This window comes from Staurois parvus, unplaced genomic scaffold (assembly GCF_062004578.1).
Source record: "Staurois parvus isolate SC_StPar_1 unplaced genomic scaffold, SC_StPar_1.0 ptg000287l, whole genome shotgun sequence".
Lineage (NCBI taxonomy): Eukaryota > Metazoa > Chordata > Amphibia > Anura > Ranidae > Staurois > Staurois parvus.
The window spans coordinates 25,161,739-25,175,326 of record NW_028318083.1 but is presented as its reverse complement, the minus strand read 5'-3'; the positions used below and the strand labels follow the sequence as shown (position 1 = coordinate 25,175,326).

The window sequence follows — 13,588 nt, the reverse complement described above, 5'->3', positions numbered from 1 at the left end:
CTCCAAAAGCCCCTGTCCCTGATGGGTCTGTCGCCATTGGGTTGGGTTTTTTAGACTGTATTATATAAACGAAGAGACCAAACATCTTCAAAAAAGAACAATATTTTTTACTTTCTGCTAAACAACATATCCAATAAAAAAATTTAAAAATCAAATTTCTTTATAAATTTATGACAAAATGCATTCTGCTACATATCTTTGGTAAAAAAGAATCCCAATAAATGTATATTGATTGGTATGTGTTAAAGTTACAGCATCTACAAACTACAGTATATATACTGGAATATTTATTTATACTAGTAATGGCAGTGATCAGCAACTTATAGCAGGACTGTGATAGTGCAGCGGGCAATCTGACACTAACTGACACTGGGTGAGAGGTAGACTAACTGACTGACACTGACATCAATAGTCACACTAATACAGTGATCAGTGATAATACTATACACTGTCACTGTACTAATGTTACAAGCTGGGAAGGGGTTAACATCTCGTGTCAGGTGTGTCTAACAAATGTTAATGTGTGTAATATGTTCTGCATTTTACTAAAAAGCTGTTTGTTCCTTCTTGCTGCTTTGCAGAGAAAAGAAACACACAGACTGTTGCCTCTGTACAGTGTTGTTTGTCAACACAGAGTTCTGGGCTGTGATTGGATACAGCTAATCAGCAGGTCTTAGCCATGAATCGTTTGCTGAAACATGCTGACAAAATCCCGCTTTGTTCAATCAAGGGGGAGGGGACGCATGTGCGCTCCCTGAATGCGGAAGAAAGTACTGACATACAGTTATGTGACAGTACGTATATGAGCCGTCGTCCTCAGTAAAATTACTACGGGCGGTTAACAAGTGGGTTCATTTTCATTTTTGTTTGGAGTGTGTTTCTGTTTCTTAACCTAAAAATAATGGTTGAATAAGTTATAGTGACCTACGGACAAACAGCTGAACACACAGTCAAAATACATATATACAGTATGTACACTGTTTTACTTGTCAAAGGATTTACAGTTCTGTACAGTCAGCATTCTAGGTCGCCCCCTCGATCACTGGACAATGGAATCCACTCCATCTCACTTTCCAATGAGCAAGGTGATGATGGAGAGCTGACATAGTAAGCTGCAATATTGAACTGAAATACGGGTGCCCCTTCCTGGCTGCTTAGTGTGGCAGGAGAGTGTGAATCACCAGAGTGACTGCAAAACTGCACATTTTAACCATGCGTGTTTCGTTTTCCCAAAAATCAAGCTCAATTCAACCATCTATAAAGAGTATGAATAGAGGAATCTCCACTGCCAGCTATTGTAGCAGATTACATTTGAGCCGCATATGGCCAGCTTCAGACAGGTGAGACAATACACCCAAACACATGAGTTTTTTCCCCAAATGTTTAACTGTTTTGCGCAGAACTGTAATGAAAAATAAAAAAAAATTGTGGACAGGCAGGATTTTTAATGCAGAAGAGACATACCATGTCTTCATTTTGTACAGCGCTGAGCAAACTGTTGGCGCTATATAAATCCTGTATAATAATAATAATGTCTGGCTGCAACCTTCCAGAGCTATCTAAAACAACAAGCCTGGGTTCACATGCGGCTCCGTATATCACATGTGATTCGCACAGGAACCGCACCGCATTCCTGTGCAAATCACATGTGATTTGTGTGCGGTGCAATCGGAGCCATACATCTTTTATGGCTCTGTTCGCACCGCATCCGCACTAGAATCAGATCGCATAGGTATTCACACCCATGCGATCCGATTCTTCACATCGCACCAGGTTTTAGGGACTGCTTTCGGGGTGTTGTTAACTTAACATATACACCCGCAACAGTTCGCATGAACGTGGTGCAATTCTGATGCAGTGCGGAATTCTCACTGAAAACGTTGGGAATTCTGAACCGCATCAGTGTGAACCAGGGCTTAGTCAATCCCAGACAGATATATTGATAAACATATATTTTATGAAAAATAAGCACAATAAAAATACAGATGATGAAAAAAATATTTAGAGACAATGGTATCATGGAAATATAAAGCCTGCGTGTATTGAAAGTTGCTTCTAAAATAAACATCACACATGTTTAAACTTGTTAATGTAATTTTAAAAGTTGTTTTCAATCTTTTTAATTCTGCAGTTTTCACAAAAAATATCTGTTGATCCGGGCATAAAGGTCTTTTTTTCAGAGATTTTCTTTTATAAAGTGACAGCTGTCTCAAAGTTATGCCACTGTGTTGTCAACCTGTCACACACTTCTTTGATGGAAAACACAAGTGGTGTTCCAATGTAAATTATACAGGTATGGTGCACTGTTACATTGTCAGAAAGCCTATCCAGATTAATAATGTGCAGCTAGTTCTGGAACAGTATAGACATGAAATGGCTGAAAGATATGAGAGAAAGGCAGAACCGAGATGCAAGCTTCCTACCTGAAAAAAGTTGAAATCAGAATTTTATGGAAAATTGGCTGTTTTTTTTATGATGCATGGTGCTATAGCAAACGGAATGCTATCCATGTGTTGCCTACAGTATTCAATGGGAAATGCAGTCACATTTGTGCTGTTCTCTTGTTATTATTTTTTTATTATGCTGCCACTTTGTTACCACTGTGTGTATGATGTGTCTCATTTTCTGTATTTCCTTTTCTCTTTTTTTGAGGTAATTTTCTTTTCCTTGTATGTGAGGTTCTGTATCCTCCCTTCAATACACGCATTGGGGTTTGGAAGGCCAGTACTCATTGTTTCCATCTTAAATGCTTGATTATCAAGTCTGCTGCATCTTATTGTATTGTCTACAGTGTATGTTCTACATACAATAAAATATTTGTGAAAGCCAGCTTTCCAATGAAGACTGTCTGCAGTGAATGTCCCTGCTAAATTCAAGGCAAGCATAGAAGTCTCAGGAAGGGATAGTCACTATTACAACACTGGAGTCCGAATAGTCAAAATGAGTATAATTCCAACAGACTTCTGTATGTGTATATGGTTACTCTGCATTCAAGCTCAGTGCTACCCTCCATCTTGTGAAAGCACACGGTCACACAGTCTTCCTGAATATTTTCTAGGAGTGTTTAAGACAATTTTCTACATTGAACTGTGTTATCATGCCTGTCTAAATTGCTGTTCTAATTCTTTTTTTAAGTTTTTTTTAGGTCTTTAACCACTTGCCCTCCTGAGGATTTACCCCCCTTCCTGACCAGGCCATTTTTTGCGTTACAGTGCTGCGTTACTGTAACTCACGATTGCACGGTCATGCAACGCTACACCCAAATTAAATTTACGTCCTTTTTTCCCACAAATTGTGCTTTCTTTTGGTGGTATTTGATTGTCTGTACTTTTTTAATTTTTTGCACTATGAAAAAAAAGTCTGACAATTTTGAGGAAAAAAACAATATTTTTCACTTTTTGGTATAGAACATGTCCAGTAAAAAAATGTGAAAAATCAAATTTCAGCAAAAATGTATGTCAAAATGTACTCTGCAACATATCTTTGCTAAAAGAAATCCCAATACATGTAAATTAATTGCTTTACGTGAAAGTTATAGTGTTTACACATGGCGGTATATATACTAGGATTTTTTTCTTTTTACTAGTAATGGCAGCGATCAGTGATTTATAGCGGGACTGGGGTGGAGATTATGACACTGGGGGGAACTGACTTGGTGTCACTGACATCCCCAGTGACACCAATACAGTTATCTGTGCTAAAATAAAAGCACTGACACTAATTACTGACCGGGACTAGTGATTGACAGCGCAGCAGTGAATGCCGGCGCGGGTAGGGCGCGTGTGCCCCCTACCTGGAAATGCAAAATCATGTATATCTAGTATTTCTGTTATAGGGTGGTGGGGATGCGGTTAAAAAATTGTAGTACAAAACAAAACCTTTTGGGCATACCCTGGATCAAGGTGCCATACAATAAAACAATAAACTAAAGCAAACAAAAAAACAAGTTACTTGAGTACTAACCTCTACATTTGCTCAGGACCACTAAAGAGAAGTTAGGAGAAAAAAAAGCTATAAAGCAGCATTCCTGAGTTCCTCATAGGACATAGGAAATAGATACAATCCCTAGTATCAGCAAAATTCAGGTCCAGCACTGGACACAGGAGGCTGTCTTACCCCCCAAAGACCCTAGGAGACAGTGAGCCCACTAAGGGGCATTCTTTTTAAGCAGTGGAAGACCCACCAAAGGACACATTGGTGTCTTGTTTTGAATAGAGAAGTTTTATTTTTTGTTTTGATTGTAACACTTTAATTTATAACATTTACTTTACATTGTGCCGCTGCACGTTTTACCTTTTATGTCATAAGGAATTCACATATATCATCCTCTTTTACAAGTAGCCTAGAAAGTTCTAAACTAGTGCAGACTTAATTTTCTGTTCAATAGTTTTTAAATAATTCAACAGAGGAGAATACAGAGCCTTTAAAAGATATCAGAGATTTTTAGCACAGCACACTGACCTAGTAGTACAATGTGATCCTTGTCCAAGTATCTTGAAAGGTACAAAGTGCCATAAAAAGCAATACTGCATTACAGGACTCTTGTAACATGTCAACAGTAATTCTTAAAAAGAACCCTAACCCTAAGGAATGGACATATAAGGAGAAGCATCATAGAGGTCACTAGGACTTTATCTTGGTGACAAATAGATGGGTTCATTACTAATAAATCTAGTAGGTGGTGATCAAAATCAGATGGCATGTAATTCGAGATCCATGGGTCTCAGGTTTTATGAAAATTATACATAGTGCCAATACGTTTAGTGGTCAGTTCATCATTGATGAGCATCAAATGAATTTTTTATTTTACTGCTGTTAGGGAAATGGAATCTGACAGCCAGGCTGCAGCCATGATTTGTTTGGGAGCTGTAAAAATGTGGGTCTTCGGTCTAAATTGGCATTTAGAAAGACCATCAGGCTTCAAATTGAGTACCACCTCACCGGATAGCATTGATGCAGACATCATTTTATGTGATTAATGGCTGTACCTGGGTTTTCAATACTCATTCTTCCCACATGGGTGGTTCATGGGAGAGATTGATAAGCATCACACATAGAATGCTGGACTCTATTTTGATGAACTTGGTTTCCACAAGACTTACTCATGAAACTTTAACTACCTTCCCTGCAGAAGTATCTACTATGATCATTTGTTTCTGGAATCGATGGAAGAAGGAATATCTTACTCTTTTGCAAGGACACAAAAAATGGGAATGTCTCAACCCTAATTTGCAAGTTGGAGACCTCATCTTGTTGAAGGATTAACAAGCTGAGAGTATTAATTGGCCGATTTACGAGCATTCCTAGTGATGACAGCAAGGTACGCAAGGTAGAGGTGAAGGTTGCAAGACAAGGTACTGTAAAGACTTTAATCAGACCAATCACTGAACATGTATTGCGTTTGGCATATGGGAACTGAACTTTCAAGCAGAAAAGACAATAAATGGGAGGAATTTTGAAGCACAATGTACACAGCAATGCATTATAAAATTACAAATATTTTAATATATAGTTCCATCAGTTAAATGTCAATTACATGACACATTAAAATCAAACAAGTACAAATAAAACTCCTAATTGTCATGTAACATGTCATCACACGTCAATGAATAAACGTTATAGCACCTTGGTGGGTAATACCACTTGTAACTTTCTTAGAATTTGCCAGATGATGATTTCTTGGATAATACTCCACTTCTTCAGGAGAAGACAAGGGGGAATAACTGTTCTATAAGTATAAATGAAAATAAATAATCGCAGAGTCATTGAATATAACAAACATATCATAAAATCCTCATGTGTTAACTAAATTACCTGACAATCCTCCAAACTGATGGCAAAAACACAGACCGAGCAGAACAAGGAGGGAACCAAAATGGGGGACCAGGCGTGTGAGCCCACAAAATTAGGGACAAACCTCTTCAATGACACCACGGATAAGTACGGTATATTCTTTGGTTAGTTCTATGATTAATTGGCATATACAAACTAAAAGAAAAACAACAAAAAAGACACAAGAGCATTTATCCCTTTTGCAAAGCCAGATGTTCTGACCATAAGCAATCAATTTTTGCTTTAAGCCTTACATTAATTTCTGCTTTCATCAGGATTAAGCCTAAATGGAGTATGAGCCATGTATATATTGTATGTAAAAACTATCTAAAGTAAAAAAAGATGTATATTTTGGAATGGTAGCTTAACATTTGGCAACCCAGTTAAAATTAATTCATTTAACATTGTCATACACTGCTCTAGAATCCACAAAATCTAAAATGTTTACCCATGGAGTAAACTCTTGTTTTTTAATACAAGGTCAGGTAATCTATATTTTAGGATAATCCTTCTCCATACAAAGCCAATGTGGCATGTTACATCCACTGAAACAAATATGTGGATTATATTATTTTTTATATAGCAAGACAGTTATCTCATATCCCATAACTAACCTATCCCATACCTTAAGAAAAGAAATTACTAAACGTCTATCAATGGACAATACTTTCTGAAATCCCATCAAAGCACATGTTCAGGATGTCATCAGGGTACCACATTCAGGATGTCATTGGGGAGGCACCGCAAACTGAGGGAGCACCGAGAAGGGAAAAACAGTATATTATGATGCACTAAAACATACTATGATGCACTACTTTGGTCCTCAGTGTGTATATATATATATATATATATATATATATATATATATATATACACACACGCAAGTTTTTAATTCGTTGTTATAGTTATTTTATTCTTGAATTCCACCTTTTAAATTTTATTTTCTTTTATTTATTTATACAGGACGCATAGGGGGGATTTACTAAAACCGGAGCACTCAGGATCTTGTGCAGCCGTGCATGGTAGCCAATCAGTTTCTAACTTCATTTTGTTAAATTAAGCATTGACTGTAAAACATGGAGGCTGATTGGTTTCTAGGCAGAAGTCCACCAGATTTTGCACGCTCCAGTTTTAGTAAATCAACCTCTTAAAGAGATACTAAAGGCTTACATTAAAAAAAAATAACAAGCATGTTATACTTACCTGCTCTGTGTAATGATTTTGCACAGAGCAGCCCTGATCCTCCTCTTCTCTGGCCCCCTGCAAGCGCTCTTGGCTTCTCCCTTCTGTTGGGTGCTCCCACATCAAGTAGTTTGCTATGGGGGGCACCTGCTGCTCCGTGTGTCCATTCACACATGGAGTCGCTGTTTGGCCCCACCCTCTCTCTCTTCTCATTGACTCACTGGCTGCAATCGACAGCAGTTGGAGTCACTGGCCCCTGCTGCTGTCTCAGCCAATGAGGAGAGGATGTCCCCAGCATAGCCGAGTCTCCAGTGCACATCGTTGGATCAAAAGGGGCTTAGGTGCTGCACAGAGAAGATTTTTTTACCTTCATGCATAGAATGGCATTTTCTTATCCCTGTGTGAGTTGCTGTACCCTCCCTTCAAAACACACATTGGGGCTGGGATAGCTAGTATTCATTTTGACTATCATAAACACTTGAATATCAAGTCCACCACATCTTGCTGTATTGCCTCAACGTTCTGCATACAACAAAGATTTTTGTGGATGCCAAGTGTTTGGTGAGTTCAGCTATTTGACTAAGACTGTCTGCAGTGATTATCTCTGCTTATTCCAGTCTACTGCAGGCATGGAGGTCCCAGAAAGGGATAGTCACTGTTACAACATTGGAGGCAGAATAGTCCACTTTACATTTGTTGTGTCATGGCTTAGCCACATGCTAGGCTGCTTGCTGTTCACATGTAGAAACATGTGGACCGACCTATGTTGCCTAACATAGAACGGTCCCCTTAAACTCAATGAAGTGCTGTAGGCATGGGCTTTTCCCCTGGAATGCCAATACAGAAGCACCCCCAGGAGGCCCCAGCCTGGCCAAACCAGAACTCCCCAGTAGTCCAATCCAGAAGTCTTATGGCAATGAACCTCAAACAGCCTCAACAAACACCTGTTTGTTTCAGAAGACGTTACCATCTAGAGGTTAGGAGAAGGAAGGGTCCAAATAATGGCAGCATTTAACTCTTTATTGAAACACTTGATTTGAATATATACATCTTTTCAGTCATCCCAACAGTGATAGCACATTCCTTAGCTGCAAACAAATTAGGGAAATGAGAGATAAGAGCCAAGTGATAGGAAAAAAAAAAACATACTTTTAACAGTCTTACCTCCCAAACCAAAGGGATGTGAGTAGTCCCATTAGTCCTGAACCTCTCCTTCTTTGCTTTCCACCCTAAGGAGAAGCTCCCTGAAGCTAGCGCCCCAAAAGATGACCTATTGCATGCATTGGTCCTTGCATTGCTTGCTATGACCACATCCCCATACAGGCTCAGACCAGACTATACATAGAGCCCTCTTACCCAAAATGCCTCACACTGGTAGGAGCAGGGCTGAAACTTCCTTACTATCTATGGTAGACCCCACTCACTACTCTGGGGACCTCTAGGGGCTACCTTCACAACTATAATGCCTACTCTCCCGACCCTAACTATGGCAACATGTAGTGGACAATTTTAGGAACTACACAGGGCACCTCTGTGCTCTTACACGTCATATCTACTTTGTAAAGTGGCAGCCTGGATGAAATGCAGACATATTTCCTATAATATACTTTTAAAGCCAACTGAACTTTCAATCTAATCAGCTAAATACATTCCATGAGCATCAAAACTAGAAAAAAAAATGCAGTCTTACAGGTTGTCTTCTTGTAGAAAGCAGGTGCAACTTGAGTAGAAAAGCCTGTTCCCTGCAAGTATGCTATAGAGAAGGACCCTTTCTTCATATGAGGAAGCAGTTGTACCTCTGCAGAGATCTAATACACCCTCCTGCTGATTCAGAGCTAGAGCTGTTCTGTCAGTTGGCAGCATGACCTTTACTATTTGCAGAGCTTTAGGTCTGGCTCAGCAGGGGTCATAAAGGAAAACAAGTAACCTCCTGCGCTCAGAAACCCAGATCAGGCAATTTTGGACATCTTCATTGACATTATTGATCCACCAAATATGGGTAATGCTGTGCAGTCCTTTTGGAATACTGGGAAAGCTCAGGACGATGCTGCAAAGTAAGAACAAAAGGTGCACCAGTCTTGCGCATTACCTCAGCAAAAATGTATTTATTAAAAGGATAAAACAGGTGTATACTCATAAATGCCAAAAAATCACAAGCATGTCACATCCAATACTGGCCAATAGGACCAGAATACTGTGCGAGTCACAGATGAAGGAAGTTGTTATGAAAATCTGACGCATTTCAAGGGAGATCTCACCTTACTCAAGGCCAATTTAACATGGTGTAGGTAAAAAACATTTAATCTATTTGTTTATTTAATCTAAGCATGCGATATGTGACCCCCCTCCCCACTAACTACTCCAGCCCACTGGTGGGAGGGATTTTTAAATTATAATCAGGTATATGAGGGAGGATTTTACACCATGTTAAACTGGCTCTGAGGAAGAGGGGATCTCCCTTTGAAACGCATCAGAAATTTTCTAACATCTTCCTTCATCTGGGACTCGCACAGTATTCTGGTCCTATTGGCCAGTATTGGATGTGACATGCTTGTGATTTTTTGGTGTTTGTGAGTATACACCTGTTTTATCCTTTAATAAATACGTTGTTGCTGAGGTAATGCACAAGGCTGGTGCGTCTTCAAACCACTGTCAAAGGACCACTGGTTCTTTGCAGAGATCAAGCATTCTTCTCTACAGCATGCTGGCAGAGGACATGATTCTGTTCAGGCTGTGGCTGCTTTATAGGAATACAAACTGTAAGACTTTGCACATCTTTTGTTTTGATGGAAGGGGAATGTATTTAATTGCTTAATTTACTCAGAGCCTGAAATTTTAGGTTGAGGGTCAGCAGTCAGTCAATCTGACAATTGCTGCACTGTCAAGCTGAGTTCACACGCTGTTTTTTAGTATTTTATAGTGCTTGCGGCAGCCAATATTGTTCATTACAAATTCAGTCTTTACTGTGCTACACAATGGTTTCACCTTACTACTCTTCCTCCTAATACTTTATGAGTTGGCTGACCTATTGAAAACAAAGCACTCTTTAGGTGGCCAGTAACATATTTCAAAAGTAGTTAAGTAGGGAGGTTAACGGTTTAGTCAAATATAAAGTGCCTTCTACTGGCTAATCTACAAGGTATTACCGGTATTTTAATGCGTACAATACAAATAAAAATATGCGCTAGCTATAAATTCTGTTTATTTGCAATGTTGAGGTATCCTGTATATAAGCACCTGTAAAGTCATAAAGGTACGTCTTGGAGCTTGATGAAAATATGCTAGAATGCTCACCTGCATCATGTAATGCTCATCTTTGCTGTAATAGCTATAAATAAAAGTTAGACATTCAAATAAAGCAAAATATAACAGGCAAATTAGTTTTGAATAAACAAATGTACTGTATTATAGTTATTGTCATTATGTTCTCTTTAGTGATCAACCAAACATTGTTCTCAGAATGCCCTGAGATTGCTAAAAATCCAAAGCTCTTTCCCTACACACGGGGGCAGCCTCTGCAGTGTCAAGGTAACAACATTGTTTTGCAAAGTATACATGTGGAGTTGGACAGAGAAGAGTGGCACTGTGTCAACCCACAGGATATTTGGAGAACACTGGCTTTCTGACAGATCAAAAGGTTATTTTTCTGTACTTGCAATTTTAAATAGGATAAAACATAGTCAAATGCCTATGCATTGGAGAGATGTACTTAACATTTTTTGATTTTGTCTTGATATACACCTAGATTTTTTCACAGTTTATTTTAGCAAAAACTGTATTTTTACACAACACAGTAATCTGCTTAGAGAAGTACCTACACAAAGGCCAAATTTCTCATTAAAAATGTAAAAGTCAACATTACAGATCTTTGCAGCCAAGTAGTAAAGTTTAGCAAAAGCCGGGTGAAGAGAAATTATTTCCTATCCCTCTGACCATCGCCTCAAGCCACCATATTAAAGAGTGCTTATTAAGATCAGTTTATTTATCTCATTTATCCAATCGCCAATGGATAAAGGCATATTTGATGAAAACAGGGATCACCAAAATGGCCAAGTCAGTATGCATATCCAATTCAGGCACATAGGGGAATTGCTAGGATAGGTACAATATATACGATTAATCTTACTGATAATTTTCCTCATTATCTCACCAGTTTAGAAAACCGTCATGACAAATGGGAAGAATGCCCAAGATTGAAACTGCATTCAACAGTAAGAGAAGATTTAGTGTGAGTGCAGGATAGTAAAGCATCATCAGCGTGCAACACCACCTTGTCTTCCCCAACCCTTCTACTAATCCCAGTCACTTTGGAGTCCTGCCACAGAAGTGCTTATTGTGAGAGAGGGCATCCCTGCTTCGTACCGTTGTGTAATCTCTGTAGATGAAAAGAGAGAGAATGAATGAAGGAATTATGGTGATTAGTGGCTAATGAATCACAATATAGCACAGAAGAGCATGAATATTGAAAAAAGTGGACTTTATGTAAAGGATAAATACATACAGACATTGAATTGGGAGTGTATTGTATTTTTATTTTATTTGTATAATTCAAGACAAAAGGAGATACTGTATCTTAACAGCATATTTGTTTCACTATTTGTTATTTAAGTTGTTCTGCACTTTTTTCATGGGTAATACATTCCATACCCAATTTACAATGAATAAACATGTAGTATATTGACTTTGCTTGTCTGATTGTTTCTAATTTCAGGAAATGAACAAGGAACATTATAAGCATACTGTTGGAGGTGTAGTTGGAGTAAATAATGGTTTGAATTATTTTTCTTTCATGACATCACCAAGTTTCTGAAGTGACATGAGTTACCTGCAATACAGATAATTGATGGTTTGTGATATAACTCATAATCAAACAGCACCCAGCTCTCTACAGAACCATTAGATCCCCTCACATTCCAGTAAATTATGTGTACCATTTGAGCAGCCATGCAAGAAGGTCTAACAAAGCAAAGAAGGAAGGTAGTTCAGCCAGCACAGAAGCAGAGGGAAACAGAGGTACAGGTAATCACATAGGCAGGTAAAAAGCTTACTTGAAGACATCAGTGGTGAGAGCTTGAGATTCCATTCATACTAGGGAGTTTCAAATCGCGAGTGGAATCACTGCGATTCTGCCCACGATTTAAAAATCCACTGTGAAAGTGAAAACATGTGACCACGTGTTCAGGTGCTACGCAGTTCGTTTTTGCCTCAGTTGCAGTGCGTTTTTCTGTGCGGCAAACGCGCTGAGATCGCGCAAACAAAATTATGAGATGCACAACACCCAAAGACAGTTATGGAACCTTTTTTGGGCGTCGCACGTCGCGTGATGTTTGCACTGCAAAAACGCCCCATGTTTTCAAGTGCCATTGAAATAAATGGCTCCTGAACATGCGATTGTGTGTTTCCACACTTTCACCCATGATTGGAAACTCCCTAGTGTGAATGTTTGTGAAGTTTGTGACTTCTCAGTTGTCATCTCAAATCTGCAGATAGTAGAGAGAGCAAAACTAACAACAAACAATAACATAAACAATGAAACAGTAAGGTGCCAGAGCCGCACAGACGTGAAGAGAATATAGAAAATACATTACAAAATCAAAATCCTCCATGCAGGGGAGAAGTAGGGGGCTCCCAGATCTATCAGTGCAGGCAAGATGTCTGAGATATTTGTTAGTCTAAAGCCAGATGATCTGCGGTATTTTCATAGCATGAAGTGCAGAAATCCAAGTCCCAGGAAAAGAATGAATGGGAGACAAAGCTCTGCATCTTGGAAATGAAGGAAGTTGTAGAATAACTCCCTTCATGAAAACAGCTATTATCTGCTACAGCCGGTACCATAGGTTTGTTATTAACTACTTCAATACTGAGCACTTTTACCCCCCTACCTGCCCAGACCAATTTTCAGCTTTCTCACAATTTAAATGACAATGACTCAGTCATTCTACATTGTACGTAAACAACATTTTTACATTTTTTTTCCACACAAGTGGAGCTTTCTTTTGGTGGTATTTAATCACCACTGGGATTTTTGTTGTTTTTTGCAAAAATTTAGAAAAAAAACACAATTTTTTTCAGTTTCTAATATAAAATTTTGCAAATAAGTATTTTTCTTCATAAATTTAAGTCAAAATTTATACTGCTACATATCTGAAAAAAAATAACAAAAAATCCGTTTATATTATTTAGTCTGTGTGAAAGTTATAGGGGTTGATTTACTAAAGACAAATAGGCTGTGCACTGAAAGTGTAGTTGCTCTAGATCTGAGGGGAACATGCAAGGAAAATAAAAAACAGCATTTTACTTGCACATGATTGGATGAAAGAAATCAGCAGACTTCGCCTCATTTCAGAGCTTCCCCTCGGATCTAAAGCAACAGCAACTTGCAGTGCACTTGCAATGCACAGTCTATTTGCCTTTAGTAAATCAACCCTATAGAGTCTACAAGCTAGGCTACATATCATTGAAAATAGATCAATCCTGATGTATTGCCTGTCTCATTTTTTGAGGCCCTGAAATGTCAAGACAGTACAAATACCCTCCAAATGACTCCTTTTTGGAAAGTAGATAGTCCAAGGTA

At 38.6% G+C, this 13,588-nt stretch overlaps 1 long non-coding RNA gene across 1 annotated transcript; it reads left to right on the top strand.

The window, feature by feature from the left end:
• Positions 1 to 2,086: 2,086 nt before the first annotated feature.
• On the top strand, positions 2,087 to 11,695 carry LOC149458457 (uncharacterized). Its single transcript, XR_016313464.1, has 2 exons — positions 2,087 to 5,957; positions 10,450 to 11,695. It is a non-coding gene; the product is annotated as an uncharacterized LOC149458457 (long non-coding RNA).
• The last annotated feature ends 1,893 nt before the right edge of the window (positions 11,696 to 13,588 follow it).